The following is a 27,149-nucleotide window of genomic DNA, read 5'->3' as shown; positions in this document are numbered from 1 at the left end:
ATTGATATCAGAGAAAATAATAGTCCAAGCTTCTTAGATTTAAAAGTTTATAAGATAAATGGATACCTTATGCTATTGGTATCAGAAACCAACATTTTCAGGTACCTAAACTTCCGTCTACAACATTCTCTTTGTCAAAAAAAAAGTACCATAATAGAGCTAATTGATAGAGTATTTCATTTATCACATCCGTCGTCCTATCGAAAAAATTTAAATAAGATCATCAACATACTATTAACTAACTAATGAATATCCTATGAAATTTATTTTTGACACGATTAATTCCAGATTAAAATATCTATCCCAATAATAACAATTACACAAACAACATTCAAAATGAAAACAGAAATAATTACTTTCCATTATCCTACGTTCCGTACATCTCAGAAAAGTTCAAATCTTTGTTAAAGAGAACGAAAATGTATCCAGCATATAAAGAATTGAATAATTTCACAAGATATATTAAATCATATAAATATCCATTCCCAAAACTCAACTAATGTTTAATACTTCGAATATAAGGCTCTTAATATTTATAAACAACTAGGAAATTAGCGAATAAGAGCCACTGCGCATATTAATGCGTCGATTTCGCAGAAAATAATTTATTCCGCGAAATTGATGAGTACACAGGGCACGTATTTTTCTTAGCATATTTTACCAAGGTATATTATTCTCATTTTTAAGAATTTTAGAAACTCCTCCTTACCCCCCTAAAGAGATGTAGGCGAGAAAAATATCGGGGGAAAAATATGTGAAGTCGCTGAATCGGGAATCGAACCCGAGTCTTTCGCTCGTCGCTAATTTCCTAGTTGTTTGTTTGTAAATATTAAGAGCCTTATATTCACGCGGGCTGAAAATCGCGTTTTCTGTTATATACAGATTTATAAACAAATAGACGAGAGAGATATCGGTGCGAATAGCTCAATGATAAGAGCAGTCGCCCGACAATTTGAAATGAACAAACCAAAGAAATTTAGTTAGTATATTAGTCTATCTAATGCTTAATCGAAGCTTTTTTAAATATTCAAAAAAACTCTCTATTTTATAGACATTGATAGAACGATTTTTTGCGTCAAAATAATCGTTCGAATTTTGACTTTAGACCTCCGCCATTTTATGAAAAATATGAATTTTCAAAAAAGCTGCTCTAACCGCTAATTATTACTAACGTTTTTAATAATAAAATATTTATATATAAAACACAATTAATATAAAATACATAAATAACGGAGTATACGTGTGTGTATTCTTTTACAGAATATATTTTTAATTGTTATTAGATTAGTTTTATAATAACTTTAATAATTTTATTATAATAGATAAATTATAATATTAAAATAATAATTTTATTATAAATTTTATTATTAATATCCTTTAACGAAAATTTTTTATAGATTTTTTTAGAAAATTTAGAATCAATTTTCATTTTACGAAAGAATACAAAAGACTAAATATTCAAATAAGTAAATGTAAATATAGTTTTTCAGAGATTTTTAAAGATATATATTTTGTTGTTTTGATCAAAATGAGGTTTATAGTATGCAAAACCTTTAACACGGTTTATACGATGATGAGAGCGGTTTGCAATTATCCCATGATTGGCAATCGAAAATGGTAGCGAGCATTATTCGCGCAGGAAAATAGGATTTCGTGGTCCATTAATAAAATCACAGTTCCAGCTATTCTCATCGACCATGAGTGTCATAACAATCCGTGTGGGTAGATTCGATGAAACCGTAATATTCGAGAAATTTTCAAATTTATAGAAGTAATTTATAAGTTGAATTAAATAATTTCCTCGAATTTTTCTCTTCAAAAAACAGTATTTTTTTTATAAATTCACGATTCTTTTTAAAAAGATGAAATAATAGAATTAAAATTATTATTATTATAGAATAATCATATTCAAAATAATAATTTAAAAAACATTTAAGTAATGTAATCCTTTTTTATTTATAGTCTACATTAAACATTTTTTAATGAGATTTTTTCTAATTTTTATCAATGTAGCATATAATACATAATTTGAAAGATTAACAAATGTATTATAAAGAATTTATAAAGTTTTTGTTTTTTAACTCTTTTATAACAATATTTCTAATTTTATTTTTTTAAATAATCTAAAATATCGACATAAGAATTAATAAAATTTCTATCAATATTAAGTAAAACAAAAATTTGACAGATTTATGAATATAAAAATTAAAATAAGTAATCTTTATTAACAGTAATTGTAAGCAATTTTAATAATTTTTATGATATGATATCAATCTATTGAAATTGTTTAAAAATAAAAGTTTCATAGTTATATAGAGCTAAGTGAATAAATAACAAATAATATAGTCTCTGATGAATGAAAATCGCGCGTAATTTTGATAATTTAAATGGTTGAACGTGAATATGTATATCTACTTGTATACTTCAATGAGATTATTCTCTGCGAATGAACTACCTTCATATGTACTACACACGTTCATTGCGTGTAATATGTAAAGTTAGTTCATTCCTGAAATAATGCCAAAAATGGCTGCCAACGCTAACATACGTGCAGGCGATCGAATGTGTTTCTATGCATGCTTTCACAAAGTTCGAACTTTTCCTACCATCAAAACCATATTTTGAAATAATAATTATGTACGATAATGAAGTAAACCTTTTGGATTTACTAGAGTGTCTCGTAATTTTCTAAACAATATTGACTTAATACTTAAACCGCTTGAAATTATTTATTTCCATTTTTTAGTTTTAAGGTTCTATAATTTTATAAAAATAACTAAATCTTAATATTTAATCAGTATGTTTTCATATTTCTTAACATTTGTGTAAGCAAATTATTATTTGTGCGAGAGATTTATTTATTATTATGTGATTAACAGTTATTTAAATAAATATTAAACTCAGAATTAGTAGTTATACAGACACGTTATGTATTTACAACAATTTTTTTCATATCTCTTTTTACTATATAGACGTATTTTAATTAATCTGCATTTTTCGATATTTTAAAGCAATTTGAATTGCATTTTTTTTTTTAAACCGAACAGGACTTAAAAAAAAATATTTGCAACGATTACTATTCACTTGGAATTACGTTACCACAGGTATGATCATTATTCCGTTGATCAACGTGGGAGTTAAATATTTCATTTTAACGTCAAGTTGTTAAAGCAAAGTGTCGACTAATCATTTTATTATGCGTCCGCGTAATATCGATATAAGTTTGTAGAGTAAAAATTCACGTCCGCGAAATTTTTTATCCTGCTCTATATAGAAATTGTGCAATAGTTACTCAATAAAGACCAAAACGAAATGTATTAACATTTGTATTTTTATACTCTATTTATATAATGTATGTTTTATATATTTTTAAATATAATACATTAATTTAATTAATTTAATTATAGTTGATTAAAAAATTTTAAATGTGCTTATAAGTAGAGTGACCTTATGATAATTATTTTTATTAATTAAATTTATGTGCTTCATAAAAAGTTAGATGGAAAAATTCTTACTTTTATCTAGGAATAAATTATTATACAGGGTGTTTCAGAGTTAAATATCCTAATTTAAAATGTGACCTTGGAATCTCAAAACAAGAAAAACATTTTCTTCTGATATGAGCGTAAAACGCTTTGTTTAAGAAATATTGACATTTAAAGTTATGAGTAGAAATAGAATGATAAAGTTATTATACGATTGCTACATTATAATACAAACTTGTTTTTGCGTAACTGTACATGTCAATAAACTATTCATGCATTATAAAAACGATACACAAACACCACATCGACATATATCGCTGCGAAACTTTCTCATTGTGAGACATTTCGTATCACTCAATGACTTTCTCAGTTTGTTCGATGCAAACAGTTCTTTCGCGAACTAACAAGGAAAATCTCTGATGTATCCCCCTCTTCGATTTTAATGAAACTTTGTGGGTTTGTAGAAGGAATCAAAATTTTCGATACGTATTGTTTTATCGACAACCAAATATGTTTAAGGGATATAAAAATAAAAAAATTGAGTTTTGTCTTATATTTTTTTATGCAAAAAAATTAATTTTTATACCAGTCGAGAGTTTTTAAAATTTTGTACGTTTACGAAATTATGTTATCATGTTTTGTTCAGAAATTATAATCGAAAAAGGAAAATTTGGCTGATTTTCGAAACCTGATCATCCACTGTTTAATTAACGATAAAAAAAAATACGAATATTTTGATCTCCTTTACAAATCAATCAAGTTTCATTAAAATCGGACCTTCCTTCAGATTTTCCTTATAAGCATCATCATGTCTCATATTTATTCTAATAGTGAATATGTCAATCTGATATTTATGTACCATTTTATATAATGTTAACATATACAGTTACGGAAACAAGTTTATATTAGCAATTGTACAACAATTCTTTATCATTCTTATCCATAATTTTAAATGTTAATATCTTTTAAACAAAGCATTTACAAGAATATCTCTAAGAGAAATTTTCTTCTTCCCAAATTTATATTTTAAGTTAGGACATTTAAAAATATCCTTCTTTTAATATCTATCTTTTAATAAATAGAGACGGCTAGACAGATAAGGAGCAAAAAAAGAGAGAAAAAGAGAAAAAAACATGAAATTACCTCTGAGATTGGACCTTTGCGGAAGAAATTTGAATACACGGGACGAATACACGAGAGAGTAATCAACAGATTTGCATATGACTCCGGTCCGTTTCATCGGGCGTTTTCATTAGTGTAGGGCTTTTATCTCAGACTTGGACAGTCTGAAAATTCAATTAAATTCCATCAAGTCTACAGTGCTTCCGTGCTAGTAGTGCAATTTCTCACTCTCGATGAGAGAAAAATATCATTGAGGTTGGAGCTACTTTAATCGGCTGTTTTTTTTATTTAAAAAAATAGCTAATTATTCGTGAAAGAGATTGTCAAAAAGTAAGTTATGTAAATGACCCGTCATATAATCAAAAAGTCTCTTGATAAAGATTAAAAAGAATAAAATTTCCTAAAAGAGATTTAAAAAGCAAAACATGAATTAAAAGAAAATTATACTGCTCACATAATTAATAGATGTATAAAATTGTATATACCTATACATTTTATTCACAATTCTCTATCTTATAATATTACTTATATATATTTCTCTTTTTTCAATCCTTTTTAGTATACATTTCTACAATTTTTATTTTCAAAAAAATTGTTTTATAAAAATATTCTATATTTATTATCACATTTATATTTATTAATTTATTTAATATATATCTTAATTCTATACTATTTTATTTTAAATTTATTTCAAATTTATGATAATACATATATTCGAGAGCATATATTATCGATGTAAAAATACTGTATTGTTAGCACATATAATAAAATAAATATGCTTTAATTAAATTAGAGATTATTTTACAATCTTTGAGGCAACAAAAGCATCATACGGAATTATAAAAAAAATAATCATGACAAATATAAAACAAAACTGCAATACAAGAGAGATACTAAAATATTTATAATAAAATAATTAATGCGAACAAAAATTATATTTTTACAAATTTGGGTTATAGAGAAACTCTCGATGAGACAGCTGTTGCAGTATGTTGCAAACTTAATGGATCTACATGGAATCCATACACGGAAAGACGGAAGGTATCGTAAATATTATCGACGAGCAACGAGAACCAATATTCCGCCCGGCAATTTCCGAAATCGGAAGCTATTTCCCGAATAGAAACCCGACTAAAACCAGCGCTTCCTTTCTCTCTATCTCTCCCTCTTCCTTTCTCTCTCACTCGAATTTCGCAAATAATATCACGCGAACCTCATGAAACAGGCCTCATTAAATTAGTTTCGGCGAGGTATTAATTGGGTCGCTAATGCGTTATTAAGGACATCGATTGTCATAGGAATTTCGCCAACGTAATATTCCAAAGTTCGGCGAATCAAATGCAATAAATTTAAGCCTAAGTTTGCAATTTAATCTCGCTTCCTTATTCTAAAATGATAAGAGATATGAGATACTAAATTGATTTTTGTTCGTAAAATATAATTTTCTTGCTTATATATGTGAGAAGACAAAAAAATTTTATTTTTATATTGCACTTTTCTACTATAAATTGTGATTGTCTTGTTTCTATTATTTGTACTATTACCTATAATTATTATATATTAAAACACAAATATGTTCATTATTATGTGTAATTTTAATTTATTTTTCTTATTATTATTTAATAAATTAAAATTTTGTATTTATTACATTTTTTTACCTTTATACGCATACATGGTTTTATTTAATTTTCTTTTTTATTATATTCTCTCGAATATGAAATCCTATCTTTAAAATGTATCGAAATATATACGATCCTATTTCATGATGAAAGCATCGCGTTAGTAATTCAAGAGGTGAATCTCACGGAAAGATCGAGTCTGAAGGTAACAACGAGAATAAATTAAGGAAGCCAAGTAATAAATGTAAATACGTCACTAACTGCGGTTATGTTAAGCAGACGCGCCAGAGAGAGAAAGGTGAGAACTTAATTTCACCACGAAGCAAAATTACATTATAACTCTGTCACCGGCACGCGACTTGACCCTCGCCACGCGATGTATAATTAGGTAAACATTATTTTCTCACACGGTATACACACATTGGGGTTGCCTGCAACTTGAAAACAGTTAAATTTAGCTTTCCATTATAAACAAGTGCATCAAGAATGGTGTGAGAGAAGAAAAAACTTGCGAATCTCATAATTTTAAAGCTTTTCTATTCTAAATTAAGTTTAAAAAAGAAACTATCTATTTTCTTGAAAAGTTATTTTATATCTATATATGTTAAAAAAAGTTTTTTTATTTATTTAAGTTACGTGTCTTCTACCCTTTATCTTTTTGAATAACTTTTATTTTTTAAGGCTTATATGTTTTAGATTATATATTTTATATACATTTCAAAAAATTGCTTTTTTCCTGGTTTTTTTTTTTTTTAATTCTCTCGACTCATTTGTAAATACTGTTTATGCACTGTTTTTCTCCTTTATACATTAAATATAGAATTCTCGCTGAATGTGTGTGCGCGTATAACATAAATCGAGAATTTTCAAGATAAAATTTTTACAAAAGAGATTAATTAATAAAAAAAGATTATTTGCTACAAAAAGCTATAAAAATAGCTCCAAAAAAAGATAAAACAAACCATCGGACAAATTTCTTTTTTTGTCCAAATAAACATTGATTGAGTCAACTACATATAGTAAAAAACAAGCGTAGCTTGCAGGGATGCAATGTTTGCAAAGCGGATTAATACACATCCAATTTCGCTTTTTAATCGAGAATTTAATTTACAATAGCGCTGTTGTATCACCTATATCTGACAATCGCAGTCACGACAAAACGTGTAGTACAAATATCTGCTTGAAAACTCCTTCAGATGTTGTCATCAGAAAAAATCTGGCAGTTTGTAATCAATTAATATAATATTCGTTCTATCACATAATAATTTTTTGTTCTAAAATAATGCTAATTTTTTTCTAGCATATTAATATATGTATATATATATATATATATATATATACACACGCACACACATGTACACATATACAAGCAAAAAGAGAGCATTATTTTCCTGCTTTTATATCCATAAATACTTTCATTATTTAATTTTTGGAATTAAATAGCTCAATTGTAAACTTACTCGCCGACAAACTCTCAACAAGATGCAGACAAACGCAATTTCAGTTCCCCGAGGAACATTGATAAACGCATAGTTCGTCTAGTATATATCCACAATACAAGCGTATCACGTTCTCGTGCGGTTCTACCTTTTAGTAAGAAAGCTCTGCGATTCGATATAACGATAAGTTACGCTCGAAATCACTTCACGGCATAAATGGAAGTCTGATTAGGCAAACTTCCTTCGCTCCAAACTTTCAGAAGGCGATACTTGTATCGAGAAGACTTGAACTGAGAACAAACACGACTGATTTGCGCTACCTTTTAGCATCTAGATGAAAAGTGTGTGCAATTGTAGAGCACACAAAGCAATATCATATCACTTTGAAAGAATCATTTCTATTATTCATCTATCGAATATTTAACTTCTTAATATTTACGTTCTTCAATTTTTCTTATATTATGTAATCAAAATTCAAATTTTGTATTTTAATTTTATACATATCAATTTATATTTTCTTTTTTTACATGTACTAGAACAATTTAAGCGCACGCCATTTATTTTATGTATGTTTATATTGTGTTGTATGATTATTATTGTGTATGTTAAAGTTAAACGTTAAAGTTTCTTTTCCGCAATGCTGATTGATTGTTGAATATTTAATTTTAATATTTACGGTTGGCTTTAAGAAACCATCCTTTTTTCTTTTTCTTTCTTTCTCTCTCTTTCTCTTTCTTTATTTAATACTATCTCCTTTCTCTTTCATCTTTTTTTTTTGCTATTAGTTACACAAATTACATATTAAATATACATATAAAATCATGGGAAAAGTTTATACATAGGTTTTATCATATACAATACATGCACATATAATATATGTACCTTTTTGTGTCTCTCTTTTTCTCTTCTTCGTTTTTTAAAAATTTTTCTTTAATTTAATTTTTGTACAAGTTGTCACATAAACTGTCAAAATTTGACAGCTACAGACGACACGCGCGAAACAAGTCGCAATAACGCATATGACAACGAGACATCGAGACAACCAATCAGCATTTCGGAAAAGAAGCAACAATATGTAAATAACATGTCTTTTTTTAGAAAAGAGATTATACACATATGCATATCAATGTATACATTATTATACATTTGTATAAATATATATATGTATATGTATATGACATGTAATATTTTTTCATGATAATCTCTTATTAATATTTAATAATAATTTTTCGTTGAGCAACAATTTGAGAAATTATCTTTGAATATCTTCTAAATATATTTAAAAAAATTCTGTTTTTGTCGTGTAGATATACTATTGTGAGCCACCACTATCATCCCCGATCGAAGCCACGCGAGGTTAAGGGCGCTCGTGCATCAGTGCCGCGCAAGCGGTTGCATGCCCGTAAAAAGCGGTAGTTTAGATAGAATCTCGAAGAGGGAGAGAGAGGGGCGATATGTGGTAGCAAAAGTGGTGGCAAGGTCCACCGTGTATAAACGACGCGTGCAATGAGCTCTGACAATCGTGACCGAGACCGAGACCGTCGCTCCCTCCTTTTTTTTCTTTCCAATACATATTTCTAGTTCAAAAGAGTAATCCATTTAGGAAAAATTAAAAATAGATATTACACTTAAATGTTTCTCAAATACTTTTAAAAGTATTGCTAAAAATATATTTTCTTTATCCTCTTTCTCTTTTTGCTACAAGAAAAACTAATGGATCTTTTAATTATATATCACTCTAATTAAAGAAGCTATCATTATCACAAAAACGAAATTGGATAAATTCACCGGATGCGATTTAAATATAGATTAGTCTTTCTGAAAATTGATCAGAAAGATCTCTTAATATTTAGGTAGCCAGCTAAATTATTTTCTAGACAAGAGAGTTCAAAATCTATGATTATACAAATTACACAGTTTTTTTAACAAATTAAAAGACTGCAGCTACATTTTATATTTATGATAAATATAATATCCAAATATTATATATGTAAACATTAATAATATGTAAATATTATAAACATATTACAAATATATAAAATATACTTTATGTATTAAAAATATATATAAAAAATTAATTATTTTACAATAAACAAGAGTCATACAAGAGTCTAACCTTTTTATAAGAGATAATTTTATAGATTATAAAGAACCTAAACCTAAACTTTTCATGAAAAGATTAAATTTGTAAAGAAAGATAATACGTTATATCTTTATATATAATTGTAATTAATTTAACATTAATTATAAATAAATAAATAAATATAAATAAGTATAAATAGAAATAAATAAATAAAAATAAAATTTATTATTCCCCAAATGATAACTTATATATGAAGCAAAAATATTATTCAACATAAAATGCTTGTGAAAGTGTTTCTAGCTGCTTCAAAAATGGATGTAATGCCGTTGTATTTTATATAAATCACATTTGAACGTGTCCTAGCAACTTTTTCGGGGGGAGCAAGTAGAGCTTTTTGTGTCGTACGACGTGATAAACGACGTAAAACACGGTCAGTACGGAACTTCCAATTTTCCAGCTAGGGACTTGGCACGGTACAGATGTCGGAGTTCCCTCCGAGCAAGACTGTAGTTATCGATGAGCGGGGTGTGTAGAACAATGCCGAAATTGGTGAAAAAAGAAAAAAAAGGGAGAAGAGAGAAAAGAAGAATTTAACGGAAAGCTATCTTCATAACAAATAGTTCAAAAAAATATTTTTTCAGTTAAACGAAATTTATGAAAATAAAAAAATATATAAAAATAAAATAAAAAAATATGTATATACGCATATTTAGTGAAACAAATAATTGTCAGTATTATATATAATGAATTTTTTTAAATAAAATTAAAATAATAAAAAATTTGTACATGCATATATACCTACTAATATTTCTGAAAGTTTCTAAATTTAAATTTTTAGTCTAATTTAATGTAATCTAATTTCATCTTTTAATATCGCTCTAATTGATTCTAAACAATCGCCCTTCTGTTCGTGGCACGTGCATTGGGTAATGAATTTTTCCGTAAACACAAATAGTGACCCGCGGAAAAAGTCATCAGCGACAATACAGCAGCAATGTTCTCATTCCGCAGTCTTTGTTCACTCTCCGTGAACAAAGGAGAAACGAATTCGTTTGGCGGCTTTTATTGTTTATCCGAGAGAAAAAAAAAGGAAAAAAATAAAGATGCTCAAATTTTGCTCTTTAAAAAGAGACATTGATTATTTTGAATAAAAGCCATTAAATAATGTTTCCACACGCATCTTTATTATTAAGTAATTATGTTTCAGGTTAAAATTCGATTAAAATTTTGTGTCAATTCATTTGAAAAATTAAAATGTATGATTCTATGTTAAGGACATATGCATTGCAAATTCTAATTAAAAATTTGATGTTCGCTTCTAAAATATAAATGCGAATGTAAAATAATCACTGAGTAATGTTTTTTTTTGCATAAAAATCATTAGAAAAATTTGAATTAAAAATTATATCACATTGTGAAAAGTCATATTCTACTCACTCTTATAAACGCGAGGAAAATTCCTCTCTCCCACTGTTTGTCGACAAATAAACGCGTGAGATGTAAGACAAATAGCCGAAGGACGTTTCTGTCACGGGGAGCAAGAGTGAGCGAAAGAGGGAGAAAGAGATGCGTTCTGTTCTCACATCCATCGCGTGTCAAGTTCAATAGATCGCCATTGGTTGGCTTGTTTGCCAGCGTAGTCAGCCAACAGGAGGAGAACTAGCAAAAATTGGCTCGTGTACAACCTTAACCTTCGACCGCGAAAGCTTTTCGCGGCCATGGCGAATCGCCGTTACCGACGCCGTCGCGGCGCGCCGAATTTATCGTTTTATTATCGTCGCGAAACTCATCGTTTCCTTTCTCGGAATATGCATTTCGAGATAACGGCTGTGCGATTATCGATATAAATCGCACGACCGTGAGCGGAGCGCTTTATTTCTGCATCACACCGGAGGTTAAAATCGCGTGTCACTCCGGTAGTTCACGACAAATTTTGTAAATTCCATTCTATTGAAATATCGTTATATTGTAAAACAAAATCGAAATACATTTTTTTCCATTTTATAGACAGAATATGCATTCATTTTTTATTCTATATTTTATATTCTATATTCTATATTCACAGAACAAATTTTTATTTCACGTAAAAAAAAAAAGAAAAACAAATATATATATATATATTATTTTTAAAAATTTAATTTTAATAAAATCCAAATTCTATTTTGATAAAATAAATTAAAAATAAATCTAACTTATTAAGATTTAAAAATAAAAATTGATAATTATTATTAGAGATTCTTTTACATGTTGAAAATTAATTATAAAAAATGACAAAAATAGCATGTCTTCACAATTATACCTTTGTTGGTTAAAAATTGACCTAGTTTTTAATCAAATTGAAGAGGAAAACTTTGTGCGAATATTGTCGCAAGTGCTCTTGAGTGAATTTTGAATGATGAGAATCAAATACTACAACAGAATGAATCGGTTGAATTGATTTTAGGCAAACACGAAACGCAAACTATAGTAATTGCAGATGAAGTCTCTTTGACGCTGTAACGTTTAAAATTGTTCATGTAAAGGGCAAAACTATTGTTGACGTAAATCATTACACTAAATAAATTATTACGTTAAACATGTTATATATATTGTATATATGATAATAGATATAATAGATTGTTAAATTAAGTAAATTATTACATATTAAATTAATTATATTAAATAATTCACCGTATTACATGAATCGTCAACAAATAAATTATTATATAATTAATAAATATCTTCATATTCATTTAATCTTTGTTATTTTAAACAGATCATTATAAAATAAATAATATTTTTGTCAAAGATTTTTGCGAAAGTAAAATTTTACATGAGAAAAATGACGTGAAGAAAGAGAAAAATCAAATTATTTTTTTTTTTCAAAGTACTCTTTTCTGACATAAAAATCCAAATGTTAAGATACATTTTTAATACATGTTAAAAGTACCACGTCTCAGGTGGACGTAAATTGACACTAATTAATGCATATGCAAGTAATACATGGTTATTTCGCAAAATGTCCGCGTCAGTTGACAGTTTCTGCCCGCTCTACTGTTCTCCATTGTATGTCGCGTCCTATTGTTCTTCTTTATCGTTCGAAAGCTAATTATAATCGCCCTTTGTTAAGCGTATAATATGGGAATCTGCAGCACGGCAATACGCAGAATTTGCACAGCCGCAACACAAACAAAATTTACTTTACGCGCGCGCCCGCATATGAATCAGATGCTCGAATGATCGATTTTCTTTTTCACACCAAATATTTCAATAACGCAAAATTAAGTCTTGAATAAAATCAAGAATACGTGAATTTTGTTTCGTTTCTTCATGATGCTTGGAGTTCATAAAAAATCCAATCATCTAGGATAAATGAGTAAAATAAATAATGTTATAATTACCATTGTTTTACTAGTGTGCAGTTTATTATAGTTTAATAATTGCTCATATCAGTTTTCGTTGCGATTTAGTATTACAAATAGCAATCCAAATGTTAAAGTTAAATAAACTCAACTAATTGACAATAAATTGAATTTCAATATCTATATTGATTAATCGAAGTAATTAATAATACAATTTAATAAAATTAAAAAATTAAATTTATTAAAATAATTAAATATAAAAATGGTAAAAAGGTAAAATAAAAAAAACTGAATAGTTAATTTCTCGTTTTTTGAAACGAAGAAAAAGCAGATGTAACAAAAAAAAGAAATATTATATTTAAACAAAAATAAAGATTTATTAAAATATAAAAATCTAAAATAAAATATAAATTTGATTGATATTTTTATATTCTTTTCTTTCTTACTTTCATTTTTATTTGCCATTAGACATTTGATTAATAAAAGTTGTTTGTAGTTTACGAGATTAAATCTGTACTTTTAGTTGATATAGATTTTAATGAAACACTGTGATTATACAGGTTTTTATTATCGAAAAGCTTATTTGGACGAGAGCAGTGAACAAATATCTGAATAAAACTTGATTAATAGCTGCTGCTAATTGGTTTATTTGTCCGGAATATCACTGTCTGCGCTGCAGAACGTTCCTTGCTTTTTGATTTTCATTGTACGCATGCTCAATGGTAATTTATTTGCAACCATTGTATATTTATTTATAAAATACACTTTTAATGAAACGTTGTTTCTTTGATGGTTGATAAGTAATTTATTAAAGTGTGTTTATCAGAGTTTATATAAGATAAATTAAACGTATCTTATTGTCAATAAAAATCTAGAATTGGATGTAATATATTATAAAAAGAGAATCTTTTATTAATATTTGTAGGAAAAAATTAAAGCATATAAATTAAGACTAAAGAGTAAAAATTAATAATTAAAAATTTTATTACTATCAGAAAAAACAATCAATGTATATAGCAATATATTAATTAATTATAATTGTAAGTATGTATTTATAAAAAAAAATAAAATTAATATTAATTACGATAATTGATTAAAAATCATCTCGCAAGTCTCAAACATTATACGATATATTTTATATATATTTATAAAATTTTATAATTGCTGTACGGTAGAAAAAGAGAGAGAGAGAGAGAAAGAGAGAGAAAGAGAGAGAGGGAGGGGGGAGAGTTATCTGTTGCGCAATATTTCTGTATGTTAAAGCAATAATGTAATAAAGAGTTTGCAAAAGAATTTGCCTTCGTAAATTCTAAATGGATGCAATGCGGGGTATTCCAAAGGTAACCCCGTAGCGAGGTATTTCATTGCGCGCACAAAGCAGATAGTATCAAGCGGTAAGCACGGCAGCAAATCGTAATCCATGTCGGAATATGCAAATGGCTCTTCTTTGCCGTTACATTGCAAAGCGCAACCTGGCTGGTTGGCTTTTCCTTCGCTTCAATGTACAGAAATCCTTTTGAAAAGTAGCTACCCTTTGTAACTCATAATTTTAATCAGTAATCGTGGGTTGCTTAACTTTTATCAAAGTGTGTACTTCATGTCGGCCTTCGTAAGAATTCTTGCAGATTATATAAACAACGCGGAAACATGTTAACTAATTGTGTTCATTTTCATGCGTTTTATTTTATTTTACATCTTGTTTTATAAAATTTTTTTTTAATTTTAGATTTTTATTGTTAAATATTTATTATTGCTTAATAATACATTTAGCATGACTTTAAATTATTGTCAACTATCACATATTTATCTTTATATTAAATAATTATACTACATTTTTTTTATTTTTATTCTTATTTCTAAACTATAAAATTATACAACGTGTGATATATGATATACGTAGGATGTCTACTCAAATCTTGTAAAAAATTCCCTGATTTCCCGATATTTTTATTCAAAACTCCAAGTAAAGAGAATATTTTCAAGATTTTTTAATACAACTTTTTTTAAAATAAATATTTTTACATATACATTTGTTAATGTTTTTCCATTCATATAAAGGAAAAGGACAAAGCTTTTAAGTGTCAAGTATTAAATTTATAAATGTACTAAAACATCTATCAAGAATTCTAGAAGCATTAAAAATAAAGTCAAACTCTCAACAAATAATGAGTTTTACGAAAAGTGAGAGGTTCCATACACACCAAATGAAATTGGAAAAAATACGGTACGCCGATAATCGCGATAAAAAATTAATTCCACAAATAATATGTAATAAATTACCTGATACGTACTAAATCTGTGCCCACAAAGCTGATGAAGATTTTAAGTCTGCTCATCTTCTCCTAATTCTTCGTGATGAATTTTCAAAAGTACTTATTACAAAACACTCACGTGACATTTAGCACAACACTCCTGATTTCGATTTTTCGAAAATTATCAAAAAGAGAATTTTCTAAAAAAAATCTCTGAATCCCCATAAAATTCCATAAAAATTCTCTGATTTTTCCACATATAAAATAAATCTCGGAGAATTCCAGGTTTCCCATGTTTTTCGAGGGAGTGGACACTCTATATATGTATATGTGTATATGTGTTTGTGTATGTGTGTGTGTGTATTTATGATATTATTGTATATAAATGTGTTAGTACGATTCTGAAATATTTATATTGATATCTTGGGATGAAATATTCACATAATTGATATCGATAGAACGTTTATGGGAATATAATGATATCGTGTGGTTTTTATGCGCGGGATAAACTCAAAGATAAATTTTCCGTTATGGTCGATTTAAGCTTCGTGTGTCACGCCATTATTCTTTCATGACACGCACGTGGAATGTGAGGATTACACATGCTTTCTGATATCTGCCATAGAGAGAAGTATTTTCCAATAAGAAAATCAACTGTCATAAAAAGTTTTTTTATCTGTTTTTTTATAATTATTAAACAGTGTCTAAAAAATAATGTTGTAGCAATTGTTTATATCCTGCGAAATCACTGCGAAATCGTAAATTTCCATTTATCCCTAATAACATTTAACAAGCATTTAATATTATAAAATGTTAAAATAATCAATATTTATTTTAGACATAAATTCTTTGATAAATTTGATTTCTTAATTTTTTCTTTATAAACAATACATATAATTATTTTAAATATACATATAATAAATGTATATATAGATATTAAGTTTACACAGGTTATAAATTATTTTATATATGCTGTATATGTGTGCGTATGTGTTAACAATAAATAAAAATGTCATACGCAATATTCATATGTACATTTTCGTTAAAAGAAAATATATATATTTCAATTAAATAAATTCTCAAATCAATTAATCAAAGAAGTTACAGATAAAAGCTAACTTTCTAAGACATTTTGTGAGTGCGAAAAATAATATCGAGGTACACAAAAGAATCTACACAAAATTAGTTTCCTGCACCTTCTAGCGTCTTTCATTTTCGACACAAGGAAGGCTAGCTACTATAATGGCGCTTCTATAATCGCATTCGTTCTCTCCGGTTTCGTGCAGCGAATGTGTATCCTTTCGCTTCCGCTGAAAGCTTTCGGTAGAGGAAAGCTTTAGGAAACCGGAAACTCGTTGTTCGCCCTTGACTGAATCGAACGAAGTCGTATTCTCGTCCATGGCCAAAGATCATCGTTTTTTCCCTTTCTTTTCTCTTTCTCTCTCTCAAAAGTACGCTAAATATTCCGCTATTTTTATTTCACGTTCAGATTTTATTGATTGCTGCATTGTTGTTGTAATATAAGTCACTCAACAAAGACAAGAAAATAAAATGAAGAAAATTGTGGTAATTAAAAAATCTATTATTGAATTCATCTTTTAATTAATTAATATTTATCTAATCTGTATTTTTTTTATTTATATAATTTTTATTTTAAGCATTTTAAAAAAAAATTTTTTAAATATAAGAGAAATTATCTCAAACCGATATTAAATTATTCAACACTCTAAATCAATAAATTATATTATTTAATATGCAAATATTGATATAATAAATATTGATATTAATTAAATGCATATGTATACAGAATATAAAAGTAACTCTCCTTAAATTAATAAATTTACTTACACAATTAATTACAATTAAGACCTTAAAAATTCTACTATGTCAAATATTATGATAAGACATCTTAGAAATCACTGGGTTGAAATCTACACTGAATAGATTTTGGGATTCTGACTCTGCGATTCTTGAAAGAAATGTGCCAAAAATGGAACGACATTGTAATCTCTGTGGGATTTTTGTGTTTCCATCTACTATCAATCCCGCTTTTTCTTTTCATACGTCGGCGCATAGGCTTTGTCCCGATGGCGTGTGCTCGGTTTCCAAAGGGGGTATAAATTGTCGGCCCTAAGATACGATCCTCGAATCGAATTGGAAAGACCTAGTTCTGCTGTTAACCGAGACATAGATAGGGGAGGAAGAAGTGGGGAATAAAGAACGAAGTGAGACACTAAGCTTTCGAAATATTTATGAGAGAATTGCTGATTGTCAAGATACGCTAAGAGCGAAATTTCCGTTCTCCGCTTTAGAAAAATTGAGTTCTTGAAAATTTCAGCGGATCATCGATATCTGTCGTGTTCAAATTCAAGATTTTTAATTCGCGTCCCGTGACGTTCAAAATTGATGTTAACAAAATTAATATTTAGTCTAATTAATGTTAATCTCTGTCATATTAAATTAATATTATAGCTATTATTTATTAATATCATTGTCAATATTATTAATACATTCAATAATGATGGATGTAGATATAAACAATTATTTAATAATTTAGCAGTATTAATATTATTTTAATATCTCTCTATTAATATCATCTATATTCTATATATTATTCAAATTTTAATTTAAATCAATCTAATATCAATTCATATTACACAGATATTAATCTGTATTATATATAATATAATCTATGTTTAACACTATAAACTTAATCTTAAGATATATATCTATTTAATATTCCAAATTTCAAAAAATTTTTAATTTAGATATTATTATTCACATTTTTTAAACATCTTTAATTTCGAAATTGTAAATATAAATGTATGTAATAAATATTATATGCATATCTCTTTCTTCGCACAACGTTGAAAAAGATACTGACTTATTGAAATAAATGAGGTTTTCAAGCGAGCTCATATGTATTATTGTATTATGTAGCTATAAATAAGACTCATTCAAAAACACAGAGACGGAAATAAATTCTTATTCCTAGCCTCCATTATGTACATACGCGCGAGTGTATAGTTACATATCGTTTTACTGAATTATTTAAGGCTATCGATTGAGAAACGTTTCTCAGCATTTCTTTCTTCATTATTCTAATATTTAAAGATTAATCTTTACTGTAGAAGTGACTTAAAAATTTAGAAATTAGTGGAAAATAGAAAATTAAAGAAAAAAGGAGAAAAAAATATTTATTTTTTGTTATATATTTTTTAAATATTATTTTCATGATTCTATTATTATGTATTTTGTATTTCATTATATAATGATATTTTATTTTATTATTTGCTATGTGTATAGTTGATTTTATTATTTTATTATTACTTTTATTTTATTATTCATTTTATACATATATGTAAAATCAACTGTATATATATATATATATATATATATTCTCCTTATGTATACAGTAAAATAAAATAATTTTATCTGTTTTCATAGCAAAACTTTTGGAGTAGTCTTGAATAAGCTATCCAGAATCTCGAAATGAAATCCATGTATTTTCACAAGTGGATTATGACAGATTACATACGTGAAGTCACCTGAGATGTTATCCCGCATATAAGGACTGGTTGGGTTTTGCCCTAAAGGAGCAAGGCTTTCAAGGTTAAAGGACAAAAATAGCACTAACTGACATTGAAACAACTTTGCAAGCTGAGACTTAATGCGCGTGATAGAAAAATCGATAGACACATTATTAATACATAATCGTAACCTTCATTGACTAACAATGATAAATTGACGTTAGTTTTTTGATTTTTGTACGCTATTTTTTATACCTTAACAAAAATCTATCGAAAAATATTCTTTGTAATTCCTAAGTGCTGTTAATTAATTTTTAGAAATTAATCGCGCGTATGCTTTTGAATATAAATTATAATAAGATAAAAAATATCTATTTACAAAAAGCACACGCCAAGTACACAACAAACTATCTAAACTTGTATGTAACAAATAGCGAAGCTCAAAAAACTAAAACGTTAAGGTAAACTTAATAAATTACTGAGAAAATAAGGTAAACTTGCTTATATATACTTAGCAATTTTTACGATAAAATACAAGTTTTTTTCACTTACCAGTCGATAAAAGCGAAGTTGATGACACAGAATCGTCGATCTGTAACATAAAAACTAAATTGTACCTGCGTTCAAATCAATTAATATTGCAAAAAATTGTTACTCCCACGAACTAATTAAGACGAAAAACAATATTGATCGGAAATGTTAAAAAAAACCATTTAGATAACTTAGTTTGCCCTTCAGGATAAAACCTAACTTTGCAGGTACTTTTATCAACGTCAAGGTATACCCAATGGGAGGAAAAATTTCACCGGCAAAAAACATACTCCAAAAAGATAAGCGTCGAACACCGGCTAATTTTTTCCTCGCCATTATAAAAAAATATTTTCTTAATTACATATATTATATAACGGAAATTATAAAATGCACTGCAAAATAATATAACATAAATTTTGAACATTTCGTTTAAAGTATAATAAATTAGTTATTAATAATAATAAACGATCGAGACTTGACAGTTCTCAATTATTTGGATCATTCGAATGATGCAAGTTAATTGCGATGCAATGATATATTTGACTACAATAAATACATATATACAAATTGTTAAAGAACCAATTACTGTTTGCAAATCTCTTCTCAGGAAAGGGGTAATATTATTAATTCCTTTTATTTATTATTTCGATTTCTCTTTCAAACGAATAAATTGCGCGAAATTTATTTTGCTCAACAGCTGTCTTGTTTGTTTACAAAACTTTAAAAATTTGAATCATAAACGATTAATTTTTCCGTGTATTTCCAACACAGAAAGAGAGGAATTTATAAATTAATTTTCTTTAAAGAGGCATTTCCACGTTAATTTTAATGTAGTGTTTGATACACGTGTATGACAATATTTTCTGTACGATGCTGACAAAAAACAGAAAAGGATAAGCAATTTTCCCGAAAATCAGTTCGCGTATCAAATCGAAAGGTAACAGGGTCATTGGCGAGTATCCAAAGTCAAACGTACGCTGATATGAGATTTATATCACAGTTCGAGAGGAAGCAGGATCGAATTGTCAACAGAGAACTATAGGCGACTCGCGTGCGAGATAAACGCAATGAAAATCAGGTCATCTGCAAGCGAGCGAGAATTAACGATGAAATGGCTAATAACGCTTCGCTTCCTTCCATTACTTTTCTCTTTGAGAACCAGGACGATATCCAAGAGTGTGGCTCGAAAAGATTAATATTTTGTTTTGTTTAAAGACTTATCCAGAATATAAAGTACAGAATTACGTCAGTATACTTAGATATGCTGATACGACACATCTCTTCATTTACAGCAATTATATCTGTATATAAATAATTTCATAAAAATTTATAATTTTATTTAAAATTTGCCTTATATTTATTTCTTATTTTATATACTTTTTTTACATCAATTTTATTTTATTTATACGTGTATATATAAAAAGTAATTTTTTATTAATTTCTGAAATTAATTCTAAAAAGTATTATTTATCTCACGATTGAAATAATAAAATATTATTAATGACAGCGATAAAATATTTTTCCTCCTATTAGATAAGAATAATTGCTAAAAGGTGTCCATTAACGAATATTTATAAATAAAGTCATGAGAAGTCAGCTCTCAAAACGGATCAACCTCGGCAAGAACGGATATTCCGCATTGGCGTAAAAATCGTGAAACAAGTAGTGGGCGGCATGAACTTTAACGGTAGAATCGTCGTTCTTTCCCTTCTCCGATTCGAAAATATGTGGTAAAAGTCGATAATCTTTCCTATACCTCAGCGAAGTCAGCGTTCTCGTAATCGCAAATAAATAATAAATAATTACAAAACATTAAACATACTTCTTTCGCAAAATAGTAATAAATAGTATATAAAAACAATTTACTGTTACAAATGTTTTATTCATGTGTCAACTTATTCGCTAAAATGGTTTAAAAAAATATTTGTAAATGATTTATTTTACAAATATATTTAAAGAAATATTTTAAAAATTTTATAGATATATGAAATGTATTATTCTTCAAAGTGAAAATTTATTTTAAGGACTGTTTTTTCTTTCTCTTTTATATATATATATATATATATACAATATAAAATAAGTTTTATCAGTTTTTATACATCGTAAAAATGTATATAAATTCATAAATTCTACCTATATATTCCTTATTATTTACTTATACTTTATTGTAATAGTCTGATTTGCATTGCCTTGAAATAGCATAAACGATTGAAACATATCATAAAACGCATGATTGAGCAACGATAAGAGAAACTTGACGAAGATAAAAGACAGAGAGCAACTCAAACGAAGCTACACAGAAAATGAAATGTCAATTCTACGCTTCTTGCAATCAGGCCGTTCTACTCTATTTGTTCTCGACGCATTTCTTCCTTCTTCTCGTTTCTCTTCCATTTCCGATATTCTTCTCACGTGTTTATATCTCACTACAATTGCATAATAATGCATAAATAAATGAAGAGTTTAAATACGTGAATGTATCTTTCAATCTTTATCTTAAAATTTTCAAACAATATTCACATATCTTAAATAGTTAAATAATAAAAAAATTATTATAGAAATACCGTAAAGAAGTCGGAAAAGAACATCAATGATTATAATATAATAATTGTGATAATTAATAAAAATAAAATGTATAATAACTAATAAAAAAAAATTATAATAAATAATATCTTTATCATTATAAAGTGTTTAAACCAACGCATGCTAATCCGTTAATAGTACTGATAAAAAATGTCTTATATTAGAGATAATTCTTGTAGAATAATAAAAAATCGCTAGATTTCGTTTACGCCAAATCTCTTTCAGATATATAACTGTTCTTGCCTGGATGCAGCTGCATTTACAGATGTGAGTTAACGCGACGATGCAACCAGAATATGCAATCGAAATATAGAAAATTGTGTGTGGGTGTGTGTGAGAGAGAGAAGACGCAAAATGCATGAAAGACAGCGCTTTCATTTTATTACATTTCTATTATTCTCTTTATTCTTGATCTTAACACATTTTTCCCCGCATTCTTCTATTCTCTGACCATTCCACGCACATCTATAATATTAAATATTGAGAGAGCGATTATCGTTCGTAAGTTTCGCTACCCAGGAGAATTTCGCATTTCTGACGATACTTTTACGAGAGTTATCGAGAAATCTCATGAGCTGGGAGTGCGCTTAACGGAGGGTTCTCCCCGGGGGTGTTTATCTTGAAACTGAATCACTGATCAAGACAAGTGTAGGAAGTCTTGATCATGAAAGAAAAATGAAAGATCAATATGCAAAATAAATAAAAAGAATTATTTTTTATAAAATTTATATAATTATCCATTATTTTTATGAAAAAAATTGATTATTAAAAATGTGAAAGTAGTGTTAAACCTTTCTGTTTTCCTGTCTTAATTTTTTAATTGTGTTACTTTTCATAAATTTTGGAGTTACTTTAAGATTGTGTAATATTTTATTTTTTCCATTATATATTTATAACATAATTATAATTATAATTATATACTTTTATGGGGATAAATATAATTTTTCTTAATTAAGAACGGATTGTAAAAGTGCATTATTCCAGAAAAATAAGTTACACTTAGCAATAGAGAATGTACTCTCCTTGTACGCTATAGAAAGCTGATAGATGTTGAAAACTGAAATGGACAAAATAGTTTCACCGCGTATACGTAAATCGCGGAGGATTTTCTATTCTCATATAGGGACATCTCGCTCGCTTTCTCCTCTCTCTATCGATTCACTAAGCGGTCCGTAAGGAAGAAGCGGCCTTAAGGGCGCACGCTCAATGGTGCTAACCTATTTACCTATGTAGACCCACTGGGACACCACACCGGGTGACTCATTTCCATCGATCCACCGGCATTTTCTCGTTGTGCAACTTCCGCTTTTCTCTCTCTCTCTCTCTCTTTCTACCTCTTGTTCCCCAAGTCTTTTTTTTCTCAATGAACAGATGCTTAATTAAAGCTCCCTGTAACGGATAAACAAGAGAATTAGTTTGTGAATGAAAGATCGTATACAAAAAACCTTAGATTAATGTAAACCTTTTTCCGCTTATTCATTCCTTAGTCGACTTTAGTAATTTTTCTTTTTTTTTTTTTTTTTTTTAAACGTTCAACGTTTAACATCTTTATATATACAATATTAAAAATTGCACTTTTTACATTGATTAAATTATGTTAGTTAAAACGATTAAGACTAATATTTTATATTATTTTTTCGACATCCTTAAAGCTATACTTCCAGTTTGCAAGTTAAAAAACTGCAAGCAGCTTTATAACTACATTAAAGAAAAGTCGCTTTCGATTTTACGAAAATATTCATATGTAAATTTTTGCGCTATGGACCTTGGCGCTTTAAATTATGTGAAGTGTTTGTTGTGCAAATAGAATCTACGAAGGAAATGTATTTAATATTTTCAGCTTTTATTCTTAAAAGCAATTTTTTCGTGTATTTTCTTTCTTCAACCTTCATTTCTAGAAACAACTTTCCGTATTTTACGATATTTATTTATGTGCGTATACATATATGTAACGGATAGAATCATTTTGGGAACCTATACTATATATCACGAAAGTTTGGTCAAAAACCTATAAATTCACGGATAACAAACGTTATTTTATCCCATAGCTGGCGTATCTACTTCAGAACTTTCGACTACAGCCTCGAAACTTCGTCATTCGTTTCCTTTCTAACTGCAATGCTTGTTCTATTTTATACGAGAATATCTACAGGGTGGGTGGAGTGAATGCTCCTTTTGCTGTCCTTTCGAATGGCGTATCGCTTGTTAGAGAAAACTTTGGTTGAGACAAATGCAGAGTAAAAATGATAACCAAATGAAGCTTGGCATAATTTGATTCAGCTTTCTTGATCGAAAAACGATGTATAGAAGCGAACGATGCACACAGGCTATTTTTTTGGAATAATTCTTCAATTTATTATTATATATCTTTTAATTGTTCGCTTTTTTTACATTCAGATATCTCTATTGTATTTTTTTCTTTAATAATTTGAAAAACTCGCTTGTATTTTTTTTAAAAAAATCACGAATTTATTTAACAACTTTAAAACTTTATCCTACTTGAAAGAAAGGCAATCTTATTTTAAACATCGTTATATCTCGAAAATTACTCCGCCGTTAATTTGTTGTTCTTACAAAACGGGAGTAAGTTTATTATCCAATAGCATTTGAAAGTTATAATAGGCTTCTGTTTATCTTCACCGGATTATCTATAGTATACTCTGTCTTGTCTTGGCAAAATGCCTGCAGGATTATATCGATTTGCCAATTCATGCTGAGAAGTATTCTTCTTACTTTTGAAACAAGAGAGAAGAATTCTTCCCGTAGTTCAATATTATAAGAAGCATCACGAAAATAGATTTCATTTGTTATGATTACGATTCCTACAGCAAAACGATATACACAGAAGTTTCAAAGTTGTAGACTTATTATCTTTTATTTATGAATTTTGTTTATTCAATCTAAAATGGAGCTTTTGCCCCCGATAGAAAACTAGTAAAATAAAGAAAATCCATATATTATTTTAATTTAAATTAAAAAATTTTTAAATCAGAGAACTTTCTTTTTCTTTGAATATATTGTAATTACTAAAGAGTGTGAAGAACTTTGAATATAAAAAACTGAAGAATATAAAGAATATAAAATCTAATCTTTATATATTTCTTTTATATACATGTTACATGTATTACATATTTTTATTTTTATTTACATTATTTTATTACAAAATATTACAGTTTATATATATTAAAACCTTATTTTATTTTCAGAATAAAATCTCACTAATCACAGCTTTGCAGAGAATTTATTTGTCGATTGTCACTGCAATTCACTGCAATGCAAGCATTCCTAAAGAATATCTTGTCTGTTTAAACAGCGATTACGCGATTGTCCTGCTAGAATTCCATCGAGCGGAAAAAGCACATTGTTCCTTTTTTTCATCATTTAAAGATTTTATTGTCATAGACCATTTTATTGTACATGAATTCCCTTTAGAGAAGGTAAAAGACATTTTTTTCATTCGAGCTGTAATGAGTAACAAAGCAACTCGGACTTTCGCGGTTCGTTTTATTCGTAAAAAAGCAATTCGCGGATTGAGTCTCTTTCTCTTTCACTCGCGATAATTCGTCAACTCTCAGCTAGAATGAACATTCCTTCGTGCCTTCCTTCTTCGCCAGAAAAGACGAATGCCTTTATGTCAAAGAAAGACGGCGAGAACAACGAAACAATTCACTTTTATAACGTAACTTCTTGCGCTTCGCACTTTGAGCACGTTCTTTTATGAAAAAAGTAACGCTTTATATTCGACATTTGAATTCGAAGAATGAGAGAAATTTCTATTTTCTGTTATCGACTTTAGTATCAAATACGGATCTAATCTCTGGTGTTCGAACTATATTCCTCATGCTGAATAAGCGATATCTTGTTAGGTTTTGGTACAAAGTTCAAAATTTTATGATAACATTTATTTTAAAAGCTTTAACAAAATTATAGATATCGTTATATATTTTAAATTTCGTCCTAAGAATTGTCAAGATGTCATTACTTTAATGCAATTAAAATTTTGAGTTAAGCTTAAATTTTATATATAAAAGAAAAATATTTCCTTACATTTTTATAATTTTTCATTATAATATGTATACATTCTATGTATTATATTTTTATCGCAGATATGAAAACATATAAAATATACCTCGCGGTTGAATTTCTACAAAATAATAATAAAATTATGTACATATAATTATATCTTTATATTACACATAATATATATTTTATATATTATTAATTATATATATTTTATAATCTTTTTCTAAATATTAAGAAAAAGAGAGAAAAAAAGAGAGAGAAATTATATACACGAGGAAATGTAGGAAAGTAGATTATTTCGTTTGGTAGAAACTGAAAGTCTCAACGGAATTCATTATTTCTCCGAGAGTAGAGAATCCGTCTGGATTACATTTTTCCCGAAATAAATCTGTAACGATACGCCCAAATATACAATCGATAATGCGCTAGTCATCCCGCGGAACGTCCTAATTTGGGTTGTCATATCATTTTATGAAATTAATTAATGCTATTACATCCGCGCATCGCTGCACTGCTTCAAAGCGCAACTCATTGTCAGAGCTTAAATATTAAACTACATCCCTACAGCCCCCTTTACAATTTTCAGAACATATTTACTATAAACTTTTTTACCTCACATTATATATTCATTGTAAACTTTTCTCTCTCATGATATTCAAGCAAATAATATTCAATTTAGCTTAATTATACAAAAACAATATAAAATAATTAAAAAAATATGATAAAAGTATTTAAGGAGAAATTTAACGTTTCATAATTTGTATACATATAATTTTTCAATTTTACTAATCTCTTTATAAAGCATTCGAGGACTTTGTATTGCTTCTAACAATGAGACTATCTAAAACAGAGATTTATATAATAGTTGAAATAAGGGTAGAAGTAAATTCGTATATAAATTGTAAAATTTAGCACCAACAGCAGATTTGGTTCCACGATTCAATTTAATTTCACAAGATTCAGAACTTTGATGTGATATTGCATAAGATTGCAACATCCAATGGATCCTTTGTCCGATGTCTCGTTGTTCAATTCTAGATTGCAATTTGCGACTGAATCTCTCTCAACCTCTTTCGTCAAGTTCCGGCCGATTCGTTAATTATGTAAGACAGATCGAGATTTTCACAAGCACTCTCGCAAA

General features: G+C 27.9%; 1 protein-coding gene and 1 long non-coding RNA gene across 9 annotated transcripts in view; one reads left to right on the top strand and one right to left on the bottom strand.

Moving 5' to 3' along the window:
- Positions 1–27,149, bottom strand: part of LOC140666995 (uncharacterized) — a 213,378-nt gene that overhangs the window by 89,433 nt on the left and 96,796 nt on the right. Inside the window, exons 3-4 of one of the 2 annotated variants that reach the window (XR_012046892.1) lie at positions 23,211–23,374; positions 19,424–19,463 (exon numbers count right to left, since the gene is read on the bottom strand). This is a non-coding gene — a long non-coding RNA (uncharacterized lncRNA). The remainder of the gene's footprint in view (positions 1–19,423; positions 19,464–23,210; positions 23,375–27,149) is intronic. The other variant, XR_012046891.1, reaches the window with a different exon arrangement.
- Positions 1–27,149, top strand: part of LOC140666990 (octopamine receptor beta-1R) — an 81,736-nt gene that overhangs the window by 13,890 nt on the left and 40,697 nt on the right. The gene's annotated exons all lie outside the window — the stretch shown is intronic.

This window comes from Anoplolepis gracilipes, chromosome 6 (genome assembly GCF_047496725.1).
Source record: "Anoplolepis gracilipes chromosome 6, ASM4749672v1, whole genome shotgun sequence".
NCBI lineage: Eukaryota > Metazoa > Arthropoda > Insecta > Hymenoptera > Formicidae > Anoplolepis > Anoplolepis gracilipes.
Note: the sequence above shows the minus strand (reverse complement) of the source record. Positions and strands in the feature narration are given on the sequence as shown.